Raw genomic sequence first — 9,214 nt, 5'->3', positions numbered from 1 at the left:
TACATGTCAATGTCAACAACAATGAAAATTGGAGTAGGAGGAAAATCCGTTGGTTTTATAGATCGTGAGGGTTCGAGTCCCTCTATCCCCATCAAAGAAGTCTGTTTTTTTTCTATTTTTTATTTATTAGGCGTGTTACTAAGAACATAAGAAGTTTTAATTGTATGACACAATTTGTGTCTGCTTATGTATATATATATATATATATCTTTGTGTGTAACTGTATACAACATTATATATGTTATGTTTTTATTTGCATTGTTGCTTCTACTCTTTCAAATGTTGTCTTTTACCTTTTTTGTTTTTAGTTGACAGGAGTTTGGTTACTGTGCTAGTATGATGCACAGGGGAACACCCGCGATAGCTTAGTTGGTAGAGCAGAGGACTGAAAATCCTTGTGTCACCAGTTCAAATCTGGTTCCTGGCATGTATACTTTTATAAGTATGAAAAAGGATTAGTAGACCTCATTATAATAATAATAATATAGGTATAGATAGCATCATCTCGACATTTTACTGCTAATTCCAGGTCCGCAGCTTCATCTCGTATCCCTATCTCTGTTTATAAGCGAATCTTTCTTACTTTACATGCATTCCTAATTCAATCTTTCTATCTACATTCTTTACAAAAGAGGGTATCCTTGATGTCTTGACCCTTGAAACTCACTTAGAATCCAATCCTGCATTGTGTAGGATTGGATCTTGTGGGTTTCAACCCCTCTTTTGAATGTAAAGTCCCTCCTAAGTGAAAACCATCAACCCTAGTGACCTCCCTTCTCTCTCCTTGGAGTTGAGGAGGGGAGAACAACTAGGGTTCGATTTTTCTGCTTTACATTTTGGTGAACCCAACGTGAAAATCTTCATTCTGATTATTCATGGTTAGATCTAAAAAATTTGCTTCCTTAATTACATTTCCATGTTTGATCTTTTGCAAATTTTAGAGGTTAATGACATAAAAACCCTAAAATTTTCTTTTTAATTAAACTTGTGAAATGTTTAATTGCTAATGCTTGTTTTAGATCTACCCTTCTATTGTAAATTACCAATTCATATTTGTGCTTTAATTCTGAAAATTAAGTGGTTAAATGTCAAAACCCTAATTTTTAAAACCTTCTTGATTCAACCTTTGACTGATAATTTCACTGATCAAAACACCTCCAAATCGGCTGTAATTTTGGATTCCGCAACAAAATCACAATATCTCTCATCCCTGAAAATTTGGAAAAAAGTTGCGAGGACCATGTGCACCCCGAGCGCCATCGTCCCTAACATTTTTTCTGAAATTTCGGGAGCTAGATCTTACTGTATTTTTCTACTAAAATCCAGAATTTTGGCTGATTTTATCAATTCTAACACTTTCAAAATTAAAGTCAAAGTTGGTCTAGTGATTGCTTGGATTAAGGCTTCTAATCATTCAAAAATTGTTGAAATTAAAATTCATATCAAAATTGTGTTTCTTACAGTCCTAAATCTGAAAAGTGTGTTGGCATTCATTCAAAATTTCAGTGCTTTATTCAAATTTTTACAATTTGTGACTTCTGAAATTAAGTGTTTAATTGCAACAACTCTGATTTCCGCTTTCAAATTTGAATTTTGCATGAAATTGAGTCAACTTTTAAATTTCAAAGCCTGCATTGCTTTCAATATTCCCTCTAAAATCATAAAATTCAAAATTTTAGTTTCCCTCTCTTTTTCAAAATTCAAATTTTGCATTTTTCAACAATCTTGGTAGGGTTCAATTTTGAGATTGCAACTTTAATTTGGCCTATCTACAGATCGTAAAATCACTCAATTTTTTCAGATTGGCTTTAAAATCATCATAACTTTCATCCCTGAAAATTTCGAAAAAAGTTGCGAGGACGGTGTGCACTCCGTTCGCCACGGTCCCTGACATTTTTTTCGAAATTTCGGGAGATTGTCCTGATTGCATTTAACAGCTTAACTCTAGGAGATTGGTTGATTCTATTGAAATTTGCTACCCCTAAAATTCAAAATCTTCTCTCTCTCTTTAGTGCATGAGTTTTACAACAATAAGCCCTACTTACACTATTCTCGTTAGACGAAGCCTTAGAATTAAGTCTTTCCAAGGTGTAATTACTGAGGAGATGGAACCTAATTTGAATGGCCTTTTTAACGAGGACATGGGTAATTCCTCTAATCCTCTTAATGATGAAGAAGCTCTCCATGGGGTTTCTGTTGAACAACTTTCAAAATTGGATAACCAATTTGATGATTTTCGACAATGGATGTCTCAAGAATACCCTGATAGTGAAGCTCTTTCATTAATTGAGGGTCTAAAACGTATGGTTCAAAGTGATAAGAATGGAATTGATATTTTGCGTGGTATTGCACACATTGTGGATTCGAATGTGATGCCGATGAAAAGTTGTGCCGAAACCTTAGGTTATATACAACCTCCTACTCAAGTCAATCATTCTATTCCTTTGACGACTTCTATTGCTAGTATACCTACTTTTACATCAAACATAATGACTACTTCAATACAAGACATTCCTCCTATGATCACCAGTCATGGGGGCAATCCCTCTTCTTCAATCAACCCTCTTCCTTCATTCAATCCGACTTCTTCATTCATTCCTTCAATGAGTGTTCCTATTATATCACCACAAATGAACATGGCGCAAGGGGGCAATTCATTTAACCCTACCTTTCCTCCTTGTAGTGTTCCTCCTTTCCAATCATCTCCTATGACTAACTATCATAGTGTCCCACCACCTTACTCTCAATCAATACCTTCTTTCAACAACATAATACCTCCATCACAGTCTAACACGTCTAATATGAACTCTTCGACTGAAGCGACCATTAACAATCTTGCACAAACTGTCTCTTCTTTACAGCAACAAATTGCCTCTATGAATCAATCTAAGTTTAGTGTGCCCACATTTGATGTTGCGAGCCCACTTTCTCTTGACATTGTTCGAGCTATCCCCCCTAAACATGTCAAAATTCCGTATTTGGAGCTTTATAATGGTAAGGGTGACCCTCTAACACATGTTAAGACCTTTCAAACAATATGTACTGATTTTGCTTATGACCAAAGGTTGCTTGCAAAACTGTTTACTAGAACACTAAGAGATAAAGCCTTACAATGGTATTGCTCGTTGCCTTCTTATTCTATTACTTCTTTCGAACAACTTGCAAATGCTTTTATTCAACAATTTCAAAACAATATAAGTCCTAAAGTTACTTTGATTGATTTAATGCATTGTAAACAAGGTGTTAAAGAAAAAGTGACTGATTTCATTGGTAGATATAAGCATTTGTATGCTCAGATTTCTTTTCCAGTACCTGACAATGATATTCAAAGAATCTTTATTTCTAATTTACAAAAAGATATTAGAGAAAAACTTTTGTTTTCTGAGTTTACTTCTTTCCAACAGTTGTGTGCAACTCTTCACAATTATCAACTGACTGTGAGTCAAATGGAACAAGCAAATCCTATGGCTCTGAGTGATAAGGGTGATAGTAGTCAAAAACCATTTGGGAAGTTTAAACTGAATAGAGAGTCCATTAAATTCAATGAAAACATCATCAACAACAATGTGAATGCAGTGTCAGGTGTGCCTCCTATTTCTAAGTTTTTCAAGAAAGAAAGAAAGTTTACTCCTTTGAATGAATCATTGCATAGTATTATGAATAAGTTATTGGAACAAAATGTGCTTACTCTCCCTCCTATAAAGCAAATAGATCCTGCAAAAATTAATTCACCCTATTTTGATAACAAATCTTTTTGTCAATTTCATCGTCAACCTGGGCATGATACTGAAAAATGTTTTGCTTTAAAGGGTAAAATTCAAGATCTGATTGATAATAATACTATCTCTGTTTCTGTTGTGAATGATAAAGGCAACACATCTATAGCTCCTCCTAACCAAAATCTTAAGATTTTTATTGATCCATTGCCTTCTCATACCTCTAATGTGATTGATACTAATGATTCCTCTGTCTCACCTGATGATCTCGTGTCTATGACTCCGAATGTGATTAACTTTGTGGAACAGCAGAAAATCCCTAAAGAACCTTCCATCACATTTGATTCCAGTGAAACTATCAGGGCACCTGATGGTCCTTTATATATAGTTGCAAAAGTCAAGAATACACCTTGCCGTGGAGTGCTTATTGATCCTTCTTGTATGGTTAATGTCATTACTGAAGAATTTCTTTTTACTTTGCAATTGAATCAAGTGATCTATGATGAAACAAATGTGGTTGTGAAACTATTTGATGCATTTTCTTCTCCTGCAATTGGTTCTATTACATTGCCTATTGAGGTTCATAACAAATCCCTTGATGTGGACTTTGCTATTATTCCATCGTCCGGACAATTTCGAGTGAAGCTAGGCTATCCTTGGCTATCTTCCAAGAAAGCTATTGCTTCTCCTATTCACAAGTGTTTGAAATTTCCCCATAATGGTGAAATTGTTACTATCAATCATAGTCTCTTTAAACCAGCTGAAAGAACTTCTAGCGTTCCTATTGATTACTTTTGGCCTAAACAATTCCAATCTCTTCCTCCGCGAAGTGATCATCTTTTTAAATCTTATCAAAAGTGGAAAAAAGACATGATCCTATCTCTAAGTGAACCTAGAACACCCAAACTTGACATTCCTATCGTTCTTAAGGAAGTTCTTCCTTTGAAAGATAAAACCAATGTCTTTCCTCAAGAAAATTCCCAACCCATCCCTATGAATGTGATTATGCCCATATCTAATAAACTTTCTAAAAGTAGACCTATACCTCCTCGTCATGATGGACTTGGTCTCCTTCCTAAACCAACTATTCCTCCTTTATATGGAGCAGTTCCTCATCCTTCCTCTTATGGAGAGAAGAGAGCTTCCTCTTCTCCTATTGTTCAACCTAAGAGACCACAACCTAAACACCCAAGTGATAAGGATGAGAACATTCCTCCTCCTCAATCTTCTCAACTTCCTACTAAGACTAGACGAAATCATTCTGCACGTGAACGCCGATGAAAGCGTCATCTTAGAGCTCAAGCAACTGCTTCTCAAACTTTGCAATCCCCAAAAACACCTTCAGCTAGTATTATTCCATTTTCTCCTCAGCTGAAAATTGAGCCGAAATCTCCTAAACATAAGATGCATGATGGTCTTGACCCTGTGCGAGTTAAAGATCCTATTTTTATAAATCTTGATGATGATATAGATGAAAATGTTATTCATGATGAAAATGTTACTCCTGTTCATTCTGATAGTGAATATGAATATGTTGATGTTGATAACCATTTATCTAACAAATTTTCTAAAGCACTTATCCTAGCTCCTAGACAAGAACAATGTGGCTTGGAACATGAACATAGCCCTTGTTTGGATCTTGTGATAGCTCCATCTGCTATGTTGGATGTTCCTCCTCTAGCATGTTTCCTGCCTTCCCAAAATATTGATCAGCAAGATCGGGGGGTAGATGACGTGCTAGACTAGTTTCATTAGCATAGCAGACTCTCTCCTCCTCTCTTGATCTCTTTTGTTACTTCTTCTATGTGTTATTCTCATTCTTCTATTTGTTGTCCTTAGTGTTGTCTACTTGAGGACGATGCAAAGCATTGAGATCTCTTTTGGTCTCTCTCATGTTGACTCAAAAGACACATGTGTTCCCTTCTTCTAGGTGACCTTCCTTGATTGGGGAATGAAGAACAATTATGCATACATACATATGATATACATGAATTATCATACAGCATACTGACCCCGAGGAAAGCGAAGTCACCTTGTGCTTTGTGTTTTGTGTCTATTATCCTTGGGCTTACCTCACACTTGGGGGCTAAATCCTTGTGATAACGTGCTCCTTTATCATTTCTTATATGTATCACTACCTTAAAGCAATCACCCCCGGTGAGGCGTGTGTGATCGCTTTAACGTAGGGGGGCATACATCCCGTTCATATCTTTTCAAGATACTTGAAAATTTCTTGACAAATTTAGCTTTGCCTTGAAAATTTTTGATATCTTTCTTGCATGACTCATAGTGAGGGAGCCTTACTACTGACAGTCATGGTTCTCCCTTGTGATCTTCCCTTTTACTTTGTCAATCGAATTCGTAAGATCCTTAGTCCACTGGGGGCTTGGTGTATCTTGCCTCCTTGACGTGGTGAAAGTTTTTCAATGTTGTTTCCTCGTACTTTACCGGAAGTATGAGCGTACGCTTATACTCCCGCTAAAGTGGGGGCTAAATGTAGCGTCCTAAAATTGTGACACTTGCAATTTCGACTGCATTTGGGTCTTCACGATGGTGATGCAACATTGAACCTGAATGGAGACCCCGAAACCTGTTTACAACACCAAAAACTGCATTTTTCTGCACCCTGGCCTGATCCCTCCTTGCACCCTGTTGTCCCGGGAGGTGGGACCATGGCGCCCAGCGCCCTGGTCCTTCAGGACTAGGGCGTCTAGCGCCCTGGTCCCCCAGGACCATGGCGCCCAGCGCCCTGGTCCCTAGCCCTATTTTGGGCCCGGTCTCCTTTTGGGCATCGGGTCTTTAAGTTTGCAAATTGGGAAATAATGTTTCCTAGTCGGCCCAAGGTCAGATAATCAGTCTATCAACCCTAATTGACAAGTATATAAACTACATTTCCCCTCTCAAAAAGGAGGAGGACATATGTGTGAAAGACGTGGAAGCAATATTCAAACATTCAAACATTCAAGCATTCAAGCATTCCTTCAAGCAATTGAGCATTCTAAGTCTCCATTCAAGGCTAGGTGTTGCATCCAAGACAAGGATTCAACCATTGAAGAGGAGATCACATACAACATACAACATACTACATACATTACACCTTCGCATGTAAGAATACAAACATTCTTACAACAAGGTATCAGTACTTGTTTACATTACAAACATTTACACTTACAGCATTCTCATTTCTTGGTTAATTCCAAAACCGGGGTTTGACCTAAAGGCAAACCCCTAATCCCTAACCCCCCAATCATCCTCTCTTTTTTGTGTGTAGGTTGCAGGTACGCGGCTGTAATTGAAGATCTGGAATCCTTGTGCAGAGACGAACAGATCCACCTTCGTTTCACGGATTTTTCGGAGGACCGTGTGCACGCCGGGCGCCATCGTCCCGTCGACTTTCGCTCAAATTTGCAAAATAGCATCATCTCGACATTTTACTACTAATTCCAGGTCTGCAGCTTCATCTCGTATCCCTATCTCTGTTTATAAGCGAATCTTTCTTACTTTACATGCATTCCTAATTCAATCTTTCTATCTACATTCTTTACAAAAGAGGGTATCCTTGATGTCTTAACCCTTGAAACTCACTTAGAATCCAATCCTGCATTGTGTAGGATTGGATCTTGTGGGTTTCAACCCCTCTTTTGAATGTAAAGTCCCTCCTAAGTGAAAACCATCAACCCTAGTGACCTCCCTTCTCTCTCCTTGGAGTTGAGGAGGGGAGAACAACTAGGGTTCGATTTTTCCGCTTTACAATATGAAAACCATGTATCAAGTGTCCTTATTAGTAGAAGAAGCATGCTTTAGATTTATTTCTAATTCAAAAGCAAGCCTAATTAATTTAGTATTCTTTAGCAAAGGTTTGTTCAAATCAATTTACATGCACACCCTAAGATGAACCCCTAGGTTAAAAAATTTATCTGAGTTATGATCAAGCATCAAATTCCTTTATCCAACTGAGTCACATTATCTTTAGAAAATAGCCAAAAAGCCAAGTTTAAATATTATAATTTTAACCACATCAAGTAGTGAGAGTGAGACAAACCTTTAGGGTGAAAATTGAAGTTCCAAGCTTGAAGATAACAAACTTCCCCATGGATAACCCATGTGTCATATTGTAATACAACTTGAGCATGAACAATATTATTTCCCTAATCTTCTTATTGTTTAATTTTCATACCCCTACTTTCTTAGTTCAATTTAGCTTATTCATTAAAAAGATGTTTCAATTGGGATTCTAACAAACAAGAAAATGATAGCTCAAGTTTGGCTTTCAACAATAATATACATAACATCCACAGGAAGCTAACATTTTGGGGTTTTACCATGCTCATTGTTGGGTTGTTTTTTAGTGTGTTTTTTATCCTTCTCTTCATCTTTCATCTTATGGGCATTTTTCATTATTTATGCTACTATTTTTTAGCATTTTCAAAGTCATTCTCCAACCTTCTAGAACTTTTTTCATTTTCCTTAGATCCAAACCTAATGCAACCTCAATTAATGCTAATGCTTTGTTAGACATCATTTCTTTCTTGCCTTTTGATATGTCTGCATTCAATACTTTTCATTTGACATGCCTAATCATTGTTCTCAATTGCATTTGTAGATAATTTCACATATTCATCTTTGCTAGTCCTTTTACCTAATAAATAACTATTATCAAGGTATCCATATATACATGTAGTGAACAAAATAATTTTGAAATAAAATAAAATAATTGTTAAGTAAATATAATAATTCTAAAATGTTGTCTCTAAAGATTTTTTAGATAAATATATTTAAAATATAAGAATTAAAATATTTATATTCTAGAAATAAATAATTAACTCTCAATTTTCCTTTACTATTCTTGATCGAACATATCATCAAAAGCTTCAACTATTCTCCACACAAAATGACACACCTACAACCGATCCCAAAAAACATCAAATGCTTCTTCTAATAACACTATGTTTAAATACTCCTTACTAAAAATTAAAAATAAAACATTCAAATACTCCTTATTTTAAAAAATAAAAATCCAAATGCTCCTCTTAACATTATAACTTTATTTGAGGTGTTGTTAATAACTAAAATCTGATAGAAGGAAAGCCCGTGAACATGTACAACTTTACAAGATATTTTATACATCAATAAATAGTGAACAATAAATGAATCAAATGCCTCCTTTATGGCATCTCTTCAGCATTAAATTAAAAAGGTTAGCATTTACTTTCATGTGTTATTTGAATGTTTTTCTTTTTCTTTTTAACTCAAAAAAATATTTGAAGGTTGTATTATATTTCAATAGCTTTTCTATGCTTAATTAAAAAAATATTATACAATCTTTGTAGTCTAAATGATTCATATATTTTGAATAAAGGTAATCATAATTCATAAATAGAATTGTTTCAATATGACAACATTTCATAGACATGATTTTATATTTATGATTTGAAGTATTTAATTTTATATTTTATATGTGTAAATGTGAATGTATACTAGCTTATATATTTAATATT

The 9,214-nt window shown here is 35.5% G+C and overlaps 1 non-coding gene across 1 annotated transcript; it reads left to right on the top strand.

Moving 5' to 3' along the window:
• Positions 1 to 353: 353 nt before the first annotated feature.
• Positions 354 to 427, top strand: TRNAF-GAA (transfer RNA phenylalanine (anticodon GAA)). The gene has a single exon. It is a non-coding gene; the product is annotated as a tRNA-Phe (tRNA).
• The last annotated feature ends 8,787 nt before the right edge of the window (positions 428 to 9,214 follow it).

The sequence above is a fragment of the Cryptomeria japonica genome, chromosome 2, assembly GCF_030272615.1.
Source record: "Cryptomeria japonica chromosome 2, Sugi_1.0, whole genome shotgun sequence".
Classification (NCBI taxonomy): Eukaryota; Viridiplantae; Streptophyta; class Pinopsida; order Cupressales; family Cupressaceae; genus Cryptomeria; species Cryptomeria japonica.
This window is presented reverse-complemented; position numbering and strand designations above follow the sequence as displayed.